This window comes from Medicago sativa, chromosome 8, assembly GCF_051527215.1.
Source record: "Medicago sativa cultivar Bolivia chromosome 8, Bolivia_mono, whole genome shotgun sequence".
NCBI classification, from domain to species: Eukaryota; Viridiplantae; Streptophyta; class Magnoliopsida; order Fabales; family Fabaceae; genus Medicago; species Medicago sativa.
In genome coordinates, this window is record NC_140756.1 from 58203377 (window position 1) to 58217941 (window position 14565).

The following is a 14565-nucleotide window of genomic DNA, read 5'->3' on the forward strand; positions in this document are numbered from 1 at the left end:
GTGGCAGAGCACCACCATACATCTCTTCAGGTACATCTTCCAACCCGATGACCTTGTTGGTTGCCTCATAGTGATCCTTGATGTAATACATCTGCACATCAAGAGGATCCTTCTTGCAGATAGGTGGAAAGTCTTTCATAAGATCAGACTTGGCACTGGATTCACTCATGTCAGTATCAAGCTTGCTGACATTGCTGATAAGCTTCATATGCTTGAGTGTGTGAGCATTGATGAACTTCCTAGTCTTAGTGTCAAGCAGCTTATCTGTAAAGGCTCCAACACTGCTTAGTCTGTCCAAAACTCCACCTTGATAAAATATTTCTGATCCTTTCTGCTTGCCATATGTCAACTCACGGGTAGCCCTGTGGGTGGGTGGGTGGGAGGGGCGGTAGCCTAGGACACCATTATTTTAGTGGCACCAAAATTATTATTTTTACTTAGTAGTTAGTACAATATAGATATATTTCTTTTTAATTTGTTTTGATTAATTCTATTGAAAATAGATTTTAATAGAACTTTGATGATAAATGAATCTTGTGCAACAAAAAATACAAGAAGAAAAATATTAGAATAATTAAAAGGGCACAATTTTTTTCTCTCATCCAGGTCACCAAAAATCTTAAGACCGGCCCTGTGTCCACTCATCTTATACCCACCAAAAGGAATTGCAGCATCAAATGTATGAAAGAAATTTATCCAAACTGTACCCACTCTCAATGCTCTAGTCAAAGTATTTGCAGTGTCTATGTTCTTTGTGAAGATCCCTTCTGCAAGGCCAAAAGGTTAGTTATTTGCTTTATCAACTACCTCACCAAGGTCCCTGAGATCAATCCACATTAAAATTTGTTACATATAGCAAAAAATAACATACGAAATTGCATTCTATTCAAAGTAAGACTCATTTCTCTCACTTGAATTTGAATATGGTTTGCACTTGACCAAATATCTCATCCTTTGCAATCAGCATGTCATCCTGATGATTGTTACAAGCACAATTAAAAACATTAGGAATTGTATTTTCATAATCCTTTTCAAAGATGAGAATATAAGCGTGCACGTGCGCGCACGCACACCTGAACATTTGAGAAGACAGTTGGCTGAATACAGTAGCCCTTTTTCTAACCCTTTCTCCCCAGCTTCAAGTGTAGCACCATTTTCAACACCATGTTTAATATACATGAGTATTTTCTCAAATTTCTTTGATCGATATGATTATTTAGATAATAACGAGTTTTTCATTATATTATTTAAACATATCAGAATACTAATGCATCAAGGCTTTACAAGAGAATATAAAAGTAGCAGCAATATAATGAAGTACTCGTCCTAATGGTGGACTAGTTAGTCGTTAAAAATCACTCTAAATTCAAACAAAGATCGCCTATGCCCTTTGGAAGTAGAATTTCACGGTCCTCCTTGTTCTAACAACTTTGAGACGGTGGCTTGATCGTTGTTGGTTTGACAAAAACAAAGAAAAATGAATATGAATTTAGTTTTGAGGAACACTTATTCGTTTTTCCTTATTAAGTTTTTTGTCAACCTAATACTAATAAAGTAAGTGTCTTGGCCATGTGAAAGATGAGGATTGTAAGCTTCTACTTTCAGAAGGCAACATCTATTGTTGAAATTTCAAATAATTTTACCTGAGGACCTTGCTCTATTTCTGCCTTGAATGGATCTCCGACAACACGTTTCAAAGCGTGGGCCTTTGCTTACACACGTTCATCTACAAACGTTACCCAGCACAACAGCATTGTCCCTGTAAGAGAGAAAGTTAATAGGAACACTAATCAATGTTTTCTAAACTATACAAGAGTTAATTGTTTGACAACAAGAACTCTATGCATGTACATAATACTCCGGTCTCGAAATTAATTGCACTTCATTAAATTTTCTTAATAAATTTGAAGTCTGTTATTTTTTGTTATAATCGAGATCAAATGGAGTACCTGGTTGAAGAATAAGGTAGTGTGTGCTAGCTCAACAGCCTGATCTACATCAGCATCCTCACAAACAATAAAGGGAGATTTCCCACCAAGCTCCAAAGTTGCAGGCTTCAAATTGCTTTTAGCAGCTAGTTCAAGGATAATTTTTCTGGTATTAGTTGAACCTGTATAAGCGATCTGCAACAGACTCAATAAATCCAGTTTGAACACACAGGTTACTCATTTGCATACACAAGTGCAAATATTGATACCTTATCCACATCCGTGGGACTAGCAAGAGCGGCACCTGCTGTTACACCAACGCTGGATACCGCCGAAAACCATGTTTTTTCTCTATTCATCAAAAGAAGTTTGATGAATCTATCATATACCTCATGAAGTAGTTTTGCAGCATACAAAGAAGACAATGGTGTTTGCTCAGATGTTTTTAGAACAACAGTGTTGCCACATGCCAATGTTGGTCCCACCTTCCAACCAAACATGAGAAGAGGGAAGTTCCAAGGAATGATCTGACCAGCAACACCAATTTGTTCATGCAAATGTTTGCACCTGATGTGGACTTTCAGCTGGAACTGTGAAACCATGAATCTTATCTGTCCAATCTGGGGAAAATATGGCAATACAAATGTTAGTATAGTTTCACAAAACAAAGATAAGGACAAATTTTTTTTTTAAGAAAATGAGAAGGACATGTGAGAAATTACCAAAATATATTTGGAAAGTTGCAATGGTTAAATAGAGACCTTTTAGAGAGAAGGCGTATTACTTGATAATTGAAGAAATGTAACCATTCATGAACAAACACTTCCAAATGGTTGTTTCTCTTCACCAAAGGACATAACTTTCTCTATAAATAGAGACATTTTAGAGGCAGAAAATAATTAAAAGAAAGAAAAAGAGATAAAACATCACATTCTTGTGAGTCTAAATTCTGCCGAAAATTATACTAAATCATACTTTCTTTTCTTTGGTGCACGAGAGAATTTGATAGAACTTTATTCTGTATACTACCATTGTCGATACGCTTGGTCTTAATGTGCAAGTCACGTCAAGGATTCTATCGTATCCAGAAGAGGATTCACTGGTATAACCCTTTTGCATCCGGTTGGCATAACTGGTGGGAGCGAATCGAACCTAAAGGTTAGTGTGTCCCACACACACTTTGGAATTATTTACGTGCACTCCTCGTCATGTTCATCTTCATCATCTTCTTGGTCAAGTTATTGCAGCAGATCCCCAACACAGGTTCTAACAGGATAATTATGCAAGGTGTTTTACAAAAAAAAAAAAAAAAAGTTTGCGACATCAATCTTAGCCATAACATCAAGATTTCTTCGCGACTGCAATTTAAAATCCTGCACTACAAGTAGCACATATGACATACCAGCATGGTAACGAATTAGGCGAACAAGCATTTGGAACTTCATCACAACAGATCATTGTTCGTATGGCTTCCCATTATCCCAAGTTTCGAGTGTTGCAAGCTCATCATTATTTATGACTCTCAAGTAGATTAGCAGCACGCAACAATATCCTTTGTCTTTCCTAAAAATTCATAGTTACAAAAAAAAAAATAACCGCAGACACATTGAGGAACAAACCAAACTTATTTTAAATTGCAGTCCACATATGAAGCACTAAACCAGACACAAACACGAAAGATGACATTGACACGTGGATACCAATAATTTTAATTTGGAAGCAAATGAATGTAACTACATGTGTTGGTATGTCTGGAACACCGGACATACCTTCCTTCTCAAGTGTTTTTTTTTTTTTTGATTTTTTGTTGAGGAAACCTTCCTTCTCAAGTGTCGATGCAACAATCACAATTTTGACCTCAATATCAAGGTTTTAGAAGTCTCTGTAGTGGCATTGCAATCACAATGCGGCAACATTTGCTCATAATTTACAGCAATATCAAGGTTTAAACCTCAACCACAATTCATAATCATGGAACTAAATATAATGCATCCTAAACAATAGGAGAAAAGGAATAAAGATGGAATACATAGGCTGTTATCTTAGGCCATGGCCCTTGATCGAATGTTTTGCCTTTGAGTGCAGCTGCAACAGCTCTATCAACATCTTCAGAGTGACCTTCAGCAACAAGAGCCACTTCCCCTATCCTTGGATCCAGCGTTCGAAATGTTTTACCTAATAATGATACAGAATTCCAATGATAATGTAACATACCATAAACATCAAATTCTTTTCTTTTTTGTTTTATCATATCCAAAATGTAACTATACAAGGAAGCACAAATCAAGGTTAAACACTCACCAGAAGCAGCATCTACGAATTTCCATTCAATTAAGAGTTGAGTGTGCTCTACTTGGACTGTTGGATTGATTGGTTGTTCTTCAATGACAGCAGCAGTGCTATATTTAGGGAGTCTTGCGCCCAAGTAACCATTCCCACCTTAAAAAATGTTTAAAAAATAAATAAATTGGAGGATTAGAAAACTATAACCATCCATCTGTTATAAGAAATTATAATAACATAAATTATCCTACAATTATAGGTCTTACTATTTAGGTTGAAATATCTATCCATAATGTCAACTTACAATAGTAAGTGTCAATTACCTATTACCTGTGTAAATGTCAAAATAGAATAGTAAAACAAATAATTTCACACATGTAATAGTGATAAATTTAGTAGTATAAATACCACACTTTGATTCATGTAAAAACACACCATTTTGAAAAATCAAAACATATCATCTTATTTTCTTCTCTATTGATTTCCTTAGTTTGATAAATCCTGGTGCTATATATTATTTGAAGTATTATAAATTAAAGTAGTATTTTATATCATCTTATTAGTTCACTAAAATAAGTATTTAAATATCTAAATCTTTAACGCTGTCCACTTATTTTATTGTATTGTATTTATTAAATTTTATTGCATAATATCTACTCTACTTTGGTTAATTCTATTTCATAGTATTTATGCTATCTAAACTTATTAAAATTTACACTTTTAAATTTAAAGTTCGTTTAAAAAACATATTAAGTTTTAAAAAACATATTGAATTTATTGTTCAACGTGATTAAAAAAATATAGTTAGTTTTGAAGTTTTCTATAATTATGGTGCATACTGAAATTTAATATTAAAATATAAAAAATACTATAATTAAATGATTAAAGATAAATTTGTCTAACAAAATGTCTGATTAAAAGTTGTTAAACATTAATTAACTTTAAAGTTGCCTTTATATAATGATGATTTAAAACATCCTTAATAATGTCTCCTATGTAAAATACAACTTCTTCCGTCCTAAATTATATAATGTTTTGGTCATTTTACACGTATTAAGAAATGTAATTAATTTTATATGAAAAAAAGATATTATGAGTTGTTTTACAAAATTGTTCTTGATTTCCTCCATTTTATTTATTTACCTCATCTCATAATACTCCTAATACCAATACCAAAACTAATTAAAATCAATACCAATATGCAATAAAAAATAATGGCAATACCAATACTAATTAAAAAAATTTCAACTTCACTTATCTAAATAGCATAATGCTGTTTTTGCCTTGGAACCAAAAAAAATAATAGCATAATGTTTTGGTTATCAAAACTTTTTTTAAACTCAATTGAAAAACTTCCCTCCATTATTTAGACTCTAATCTCAAAATGTTTACCACTAAAGTTAAATTAAAATTTGTATTTTCCACCATTTTTTCAAAAAACACTTATAATTTCAGTTTATATAAGAGTTAGATAATCATTTATCAAATCAAATCTATATTAATGTAGAACAAAATTTTGCTATGGATCTCAATGCTTTTTCATTTGATTTAAATGAAGAACCATTGTTTGATTTAAATGCTATTCCCACTTTCACAGAGTTTTCTTTTTGAATTTTTCTATTCACACCCCATATATTGCTGGTTACACCCAAAATTGCTTAAAATTTTTTATAATACCAAAATTGCTCTTTTATATAAATTCTCTTAAAACCTTGATTTCATTCATAGTCACTCTCTTTCACCCACAAACGATCAAACAACCTGATGTTCAATCAATCTATATATGTGGAAGATTAAAGAGTGAATCAAAACATTTTTCATCCATACTCTTTTTTTTTTTAAGCAAAAGAGGGTGCAGCAAAAAGCTAGCAACCCGCAAAGGATATATAAAAAGAGAAAGAGATACAAAGAAGAGGGAGGGGACCAAACCAAAAAATTCCCTCAGGAAGAAAACCTAAATTCAGGTAAACCAATTATGTTCCTAACATAGGATTCCCTATCAAACAAAGGTATATGATCCAAAAAAATAAAGTGATCCAGAGACAACCCAAAGTTTGCGAGGGAATCAGCTACTTGGTTTCCTTCCCTGAAATGTGAGTAACTATACAATTCATATTAGTTAAAATAAGTTGAACATTGTTCCATCTGTTTCTGACTTGCCAAGGCACCAGAGTGGAGTTCTTAAACGCTTGAACCACCAACATAGAATCTGTCTCTAACCAAAGAAAGTTCCAATGTTTCTGATATGCCACTTCTATAGCTCTCATGGCTCCACATAATTCAGCCTGATAGGAAGTGAGAATACCTAAACTTTCAACAAAACAACCCATACAGGTACCTTCAAAGTTTCTGAAAACACCACCACAAGAGGCTAAACTAGGATTCCCCAATGATGCTCCATCTGTATTGCACTTAACCCAATGAAACAAAGAAGGCTTCCAGATTACTTCTGTGATTGTAGGAGCCTTAGGATGACGAATTGTGACATTGAAAGTTTTTAACATTATGAAGTCTCTGATAGAATTGTTAGATGCCTTGCTAGTGAAGTTACTAGAGAGAGATGTGTTAGCAATAATGATTGAAATAGCTGACTTCCAGTGAATTAACTTGTTATTGAATCTGGCTTCATTCCTCACAAACCAAATTGTGTTAAGTAAATTGATCAGAGCAGCTATGATAACAATTTTACATTGTGGGGACCAAGCTCTTTCACAAAAGTTCCAAATGTCATCCATGTCTCTAAATTGCATATTCATACTTAAAGATGCAGATAACCAGGATCACAATTTTAAAGCAAAAGGACGGAAAAAGAAGAGATGCATAGAAGAGTCAGAATTCTTACAACATAGGTTACACATTGAAACCAGTTGGCAGCCTCTATCCATCAATCTATCATCAGTAGGAATCTTCCCTTGCATCAGCCTCCAGACCATAAGGGACTTTGAAGGAGGAATATCCTTATTCCAGATTATCTTTGGCCACTTGAGATCTTCATTATTATTTCTCTTGAAAACATAAGCTTGCTTGAGGTCCAAGAAACCATTAGCTGAATGCTTCCAAATTAATTGATCCTCTTTATCTTCCAGTGGGATAGTAGCTTGTTGCACAAGTTGACTGAGAAGAGGAAACATTTGACAAAGAGTTTCAGGAATACTCCATTCACCATTGACAATGTAGTCACTAACAGTTGAAGATAAATGAACGGATATTGCATCAGGAATGTTTAAAGCTTGAGAAAGGGGTGCTCCACACCAGCTATCATTCCAGAAAATGATATTTTGACCATTACCAAGGAGCCAAATAGAGTTATTGTCCGAATTCCCCTTTGATGCTATTCCAAAGTGAGGAGTAAATGTGATATTTAATTGGATTACTGCTCCTCAAAACTCTAGATCTCAACAAGATTGCCCAGTCATCTGTTGAATGCAACATCTTCCAGAGCAGATGAAGGTTTGTTGATGTGTTGAGAGTTTTGATGGACCTCAGACTCAAACCACCTTGAGAGAAAGGCAAGCAGACTTTCTTCCAGGCAACTGTAACAAGCTTTCTCTTTTCCACATCTCCACTCCAAATGAAATTCCTTGACCATTTTTCAACATCCTTGATCAGGGACATGGGCCAAGAGTATATTGAAATACTATACATCAACATGCTTTGAATTACTGATCTAACAAGTTGAATTCTACCAGCCATAGAGAGAAGGGAGGCCTTTCAAGCAGATAGTTTTGCTTTGATTTTGTCCGCTACTGGTTGAAGATGGGAAACTTTTGGTTTCCCTCTGAAAACAGGCACCCCCAAATAATTGAAAGGTAAAGATCCTATATTGAAGTTTAACATTGTGGAGAGATTTTGAATCCTAGTAGCAGCAATGGAACGAGGATACATAGTTGATTTTGCACAATTCACCACTTGACCAGATGCCAATGCATATCTGATGAATAAATCTCTAAGATTTGAGATACCTGCATTTTTGGCCTTACAAAATATCATCAAATCATCAGCATAAAAAGTATGGGAAGGAACACTAACATGTCTAGTTCCTTTAATGAGTTCAAGCTTTCCATCATCAACTAATTTAGAAATCCCTCTACTCAAAACATCTTCAGCCAGACAGAATAAAAGAGGGGATAAAGGGTCTCCCTGTCTCACCCCTCTAGTACAGTTGAAATAACCTTGTGCTTTTCCATTGACAGAAATTGAAAGATATGCAGACTTTAAAATAACTTCAATCCAGTTGCAGAATGTTTCATTAAAACCAAAAGCTCTCAGAACATGACTTAAGAAGGGCCATTCCAAAGTGTCAAAAGCTTTGGATATGTCTATCTTTAGCATAATGTTACCTCCATAAGATTTATTATGTAATAAATTAGCAGCTTCTGAGGCAATGCACAGGCAGTCTCTAATGTCTCTATTTTGAATAAAACCTTTTTGCTCTTTAGAGATGATCTTTGGCATAAGCTGAGCTAGTCTATCTGCTAAAATCTTAGAAATGATTTTGAATTTAAAATTTGCCATAGCTATTGGTCTATAATGATCTACTGAAGAGGCATTTGGATTTTTTGGAATCAGGGTAATAATATTAGAATTGAAACCTGGAAGAATCCATCCTTTTGTGAAGAACTCCAATACTGCATTTTCAACCTCCTTGTTGACAATCTGCCAGTATTTTTGAAAGAAGAAGGCACCAAACCCATCAGGACCAGGAGCACTGTCCTTGTTTAGACCAAAAACTGCTGCCTTCATCTCCAATGATGAAGGGAGAGTGGTGAGAACTGCATTTATGTCATCTGTGATTAGTTTAGGGATTACTTCATCTACAAGTAACTGGTCCTGCAAAACAAAGTTAGTACAAAATAAAGACTTATAATAATTAACAATATGATTAGCAATATGTTGAGTATCTGTAAGTGTATTCTCTCCATCTTGGAGAGTGGTGATCAGTTTACTGGTTGATTTGATTTTGGCTATTTTGTGGAAATATTTTGTGTTTCTGTCTCCTTCTAAGTGCCAATTGATTTTAGCTTTCTCTTTCCAGAAGGTTTCTTGTTGTTTCAAGCAAAGTTCAAGGTTGGTTTGGGCTATTTTCTCAGCATCTAGAAGGGTGTCAATGGGTCCTTGCAAGTTGATATCATTCTGAATTTGATTCAGATTATCTTCTGCAGTTTGCACAGCAGCATGATTGCATATAAGTAAGTGAATTTCTTCTTCCTTTTCAATAATGCTAGTTTCAATTTTTTTCATCTTGTTCAACTGCATGTACGACGGTTTCAATTTATATGTGGAGGTTAACTTAAATTCAGTTTAAGTAGGTTCATATAAACTTAATTTACATGACCTACTTAAACTGAGTTTACATGACCTACTTAAACTAAGTTTATATTACATAGAATCATTGAACAAGGTTGAACTTTTAGATGTACACTTAAACTCAGTTTACATGACCTACTTAAACTAAGTTTACACCTACTTAAATTAAGTTTAAGTATGTACACTTAAACTCAGTTTACATGACCTACTTAAACTAAGTTTACATGAATCTACTTAAACTGAGTTTAAGTATATACACTTAAACTCAATTTACATGACTTACTTAAACTGAGTTTAAGATTGAATTACAGTAGAATAAACACAAATTGAACCCAGAAAAAGCTTAGAATTAGGAAACTCATGACAAGAAGAACATAATCGATCGAAGAACACAACTTGCCAACCTTTTTTGCTTCGAATTTTCTTTTAAATCTTGCATAGAAGGGATAAATATGCTTGAATAAGGAAAGACGGAAGATCGATTTTGGGGTGTAACCAAGAAAGAAGGAAGAGACTTTTTGAAAATTAAATTTTATACAAGGGTAATTTTGTCATTACAGGGTGTAACCAGGATTATACAGGGTGTAATTAGAAAAACTCTTTTTTTTTCTCCATTTATTTTTTAGTTTTAATTATAAAATTGTCATTTTTATAAGCAAATTAGTGCATTCAGAAATTTAAACACCCCTTGTTCACACGATGGATTTCTAGGGTGAGTCCATTAGTCATTTCTTGGGGAGAAAATCTAGAATCCAATTAATTGGTAGGCAAGGATAAAATAGACAAAATGTATCCTTAAATTATCAAAATGACATATATTTTAAAACAACAAATTTCTCCAAAAGCGAAATATATTTTGAAACGGAGAGAGTAGTTATTTGTTTGTTCCTCCTCACAAAAAAAGATATCGATGCATTAAATGGTCTGCGGGAAAAAAGATATCGATGCATTAAATGTAGATTTTATTTACCCAGATTTTGCCATTTTATTTGAAAATGATATCTTTTAATTAAGATTTTTTCCTATAACTATTTGAGAATGGGATAACTACGTCATTTTAAGGTTTTTTCCTATAATTATACACTAGTCCATGTACCCGTGCGATGCACGGTTTTTTCCTATAATTATACACTAGTCCATGTACCCGTGCGATGCACATGGCGCATGATCGAAATTTGCTTTGGAAGAAACAGTGGCGGAGCCAGACAAAAAATTTTGGGGTGGCCGCGATTTCGCCATCAAAATAAACTAAAATATATAAATCATATTAAACACTACACATTTAAGTCGTAATAAACCAAAAATCGATCATTAAAAATTTAAACTACATAATTTAAACTACATAATATAAGCCAACACAGAAACAACTTGAGTGAAAATTTGTGCTGGGAGCAACTTAATGTAATAATTAGTAATTTAGTAGTAGAAGGCGGTCAAGAAACTAAGAGATGGTCTGGAAAGGGCAAAAGTGGAAACAGAACAACACAAACTTGCAATTGCAACCATAGAAAGAAACGGTAAATATAGTAATTCTTACCCTGCTTCCTCTCTCAAAAGATTCATCCTCCAAAAAGCGTATCTCAGGAGTTAACCGCAACTTCATACGCCTCCCCAACTCACTGCGAACATATTTGGCTTTTGATTTCAACCCAGCCATGGCCACTTCCTTCCCTCTTCATCTCCAAAAACAGATACATACACCCTAACCACCTACACTAAAAGTGCTGAGTTAGAAGATCACATACCACTGCCAGCTACAGCATTACATCACAGTCATGAAACAAAATTAATAAGGTTTACATTCCAATTAGAAGATTAGATGAGAAAAATGAAAAGGCAATGTGGCAAGATAGTCAATGAATTAAATGCAGAACCAATAAGACTTGGTTTGCTTTCACTAACAATTTACCTCTGAAAAAACATTCATGCATCAGAAAACCCTCTTTTGTTAAAACTTGAACCATCAGTCTTTGGCTCATACCAATATACACCTAACCCCACGCTCTCAACAGCCCTGCAAAACCATTACTCTATATTCAATAACTACAATGGAAAACATACATAAAAACCTTGATTTACCTAAGTATTATTAACAAAAATCAAAAATCCCCTTTTGTTTTGATTAGGGTTATGGGAAAATTGAAATTGAAAACCAAATCAAAAATTAAATTCAATAACAAAGAAAAAGACATTGAATCACTATCATTACTTACTAATAAATGAAGAATCAGATTAAGATACACTTACAATTTTATTTTAGGGTTTGTAGAGAGATTGAGACCAATGAAAAATCAAAGTCAGAGATTGATGTAGAGAGTTCGCCGGTCGCGGGATTGTCGGTGGGAGAAGGTGGTGACTGATGTCGTGGGATTGCCTGTGGGTGGGGAGAAGAGAAAATATGGCTTGTTCTTTTCTTTCCCGTTCTGGAGAAAATTGGCAATGAGAGTGGGATGTGGGTGAGTGAGTGGCATGGCAGTAATATTAAAAATAGCTCAGGGGTATTATGGTATTTTCACAGAAATAATGGGTAGGCCATGGCCTACCCCAGTCCTCACGTGGCTCCGCCACTGGGAAGAAATGTTTATCTTCTTATTTAAAAGTTACATTTAAAACTTTAAATAATGAAGTTCCTAAAAATACTATGAGGATAGAAAAGTATCGATTAAAATAACAAAATTTAAACCTTTTTTTTTTTGAAGGAACAAACAAAATTTAAACCTAATAAATATAGTTTCAAACAAAACGGCTGGTGGCACTACTATCTCTCAGCCAAATGTTGAATCAAATAACTCCTTTGCAAAAACATTCACACCAAAAATAAAAAGGGTAATGTTAAAGGGTAATGTAGGACAACTTTTAAAGAAATGAGTCCCAATACAATTTTAAAAGTATTAGAACAAGCAATCTTTTGCACATTTGACTTTGTTAGTATCAATTATGATTTTGTTGCGCCCCTTAGTCCATGAGCAGCAACTTCAGGAATTGGAAATATTACACCTAATTAGTGTTTATATTGCCTCTTTTCCTTCTTTTGATTTTCAAAACAATCATTTGTCTCGAAAAAAATGTTTTAAACTATTGATTTTTTTTCCTTGTCTTATTTGAAAAGAAGGAAATAGTTAAGAGATTTTGCTTATTGATGCCCTCACCGGTGTTGGAATAAAATGAGTTTAAACAACGACTCTTAAGTTTTGATGATAACAAGGTATTAAATGTTTAATTTGATATGCTAATATTTATTCAAGTGTGCAGGACCATAGGCTAAAATTTATATGTCTTAAAACAAAGTATTAATTATGGAAGAACAAATTAGAGCAAAAGAATTTTCAAGAGAAGCCAAGTTGAAGGTCAGAATCTGAAGAAGTCAGAGTCTGAAGTCTATCCAGAAGCTGATTGATCAGAGTCTGAAGATCACCCAGAGTCTGAAGATTATCAAAAGCTGAAGTGCAGACCCTGAAGTCAGTTATTATGGTTATTTGAAGACACAAAGATGCATAAGGTATTAGAAGACTGAAGCAACGATGCTTATAAAGAATTAGAAGGCTTTGGATGTAGTACAATTGTACAACCATTACCTCCACTACTCCAACATTTCATGCGCATAGTACAACCTACAGTTGTGTCTCTACTGGATTGGAACGGTTAATTCCTTATAAAGGAATGATTTTCAAATTATTCCTCAATAGGACATTAACCAAATCATACAACAAATCAATGTTGATTGATCAAGCTTCTCTACCGAATCTTTGATGTGTTGGCATCTCTACAACATCTCTTTCCTACCTCTATATAAAGGAATGAAGACTTGAAGATCACTGTGAAGACTCTACAATTTTAACAAGTGTCAAAACTCTGTCAAAATTCATAAAGCATCAAACACTTAGAATTTCTTTATAAACTTTCATATCTTAGAAATTCTTAAGTAATAGAGTCTGAACTATTTTGTATTGTGAACATCGCTGATTGTATATCAAGTGTTCAACCAAACTTATTCTTTGTAATTTGTTTGTTAGAAGTATCTTGCTTTTGTGCTTGAGCATAGAAAGTCTCTTTCTTATGTGCTTGAGCATTTGTAGTCTCTTGCTTGTGTGCTTGAACATTTGTAATATGTGTGATTATAGTGAAAAATCTCATGTAAGTGAAAGGGGGACTGGGACTACTTCCGGATTGTGGAAGGAACCAGGATAATTGCTTATGACTCTTTCTTCTTTCTTATCTCTCTCTCCCTCTCTCTCTCTCTCTCTCTCTCTCTCTCTCTCTCTCTCTCTCTATTATCCGCTGAACTTAACTCTGAACTTTATTAGAGGCTTAACATTTGACTTAGTTAAATAGAAGAAAAAGTTAACACAATTCAACCCACCTTCTTGTGTTTTTCTCACCTTCAACTAGGAATGCTTATCATTTATGGTTGGCCTTGTCTCCCTTTATTAGAACACAATATTAGAAATGTAACACCCACACTAAACGTATCTAGAAAGTTTAGCATGTGCGTTAAGTTTAGTACTGGATACATTAAAAATTTACAACAATAAATCTTCGAATGAATATCTTATACAACAATTTTCGTTCATACAATGATAATACTACTCAACTTTTCTAAAGCATAGTAAATGCATCCTTGAATATCCATATCGTCTTGCAACGGGTACGAACGAACACTTGCTGAAACATCCATTCTGCTACTAGCTTGCTAAACCAACCTGTTTATCTGAAACAAATAAGGATTGGGATGAGACATAATGTCTCAGTGAGTTCTACCTAATCCTAGGCTATAGGTAACCTCGGGGGAAACCTACGGTCACCACGTGTCTACAATACAACCTGACGGTTGATTATACGTGTGTGGTCATACTTTCCCAGACAGTCGTGCATACTAGACCCGTCATAGGTTCTTCTTAACTTGTTATAGGCTTTGCTATCACTATACGTGTCATGGCGGTTAAGGGGAACCCAAGACCGCAATGCCAAGATACACTCTACGCATCGAGGCCTACGCATACTATAATCATGACACAATTCTAAACCGGGCGATTAGGGGAAACCTAAG

At 34.2% G+C, this 14565-nt stretch overlaps 1 long non-coding RNA gene across 2 annotated transcripts; it reads right to left on the minus strand.

Annotated features, from left to right (window-relative positions):
- Nucleotides 1-10731: 10731 nt before the first annotated feature.
- Nucleotides 10732-12040, minus strand: LOC146899936 (uncharacterized). Of its 2 annotated transcripts, XR_015021416.1 has the most exons (4): nucleotides 11766-12036; nucleotides 11428-11532; nucleotides 11056-11228; nucleotides 10732-10766 (listed from the first exon to the last, which is right to left on the minus strand). It is a non-coding gene; the product is annotated as an uncharacterized LOC146899936 (long non-coding RNA). The 2 variants fall into 2 exon arrangements; XR_015021415.1 differs by having other exon boundaries at nucleotides 10732-11228; nucleotides 11766-12040.
- Nucleotides 12041-14565: the final 2525 nt, after the last annotated feature.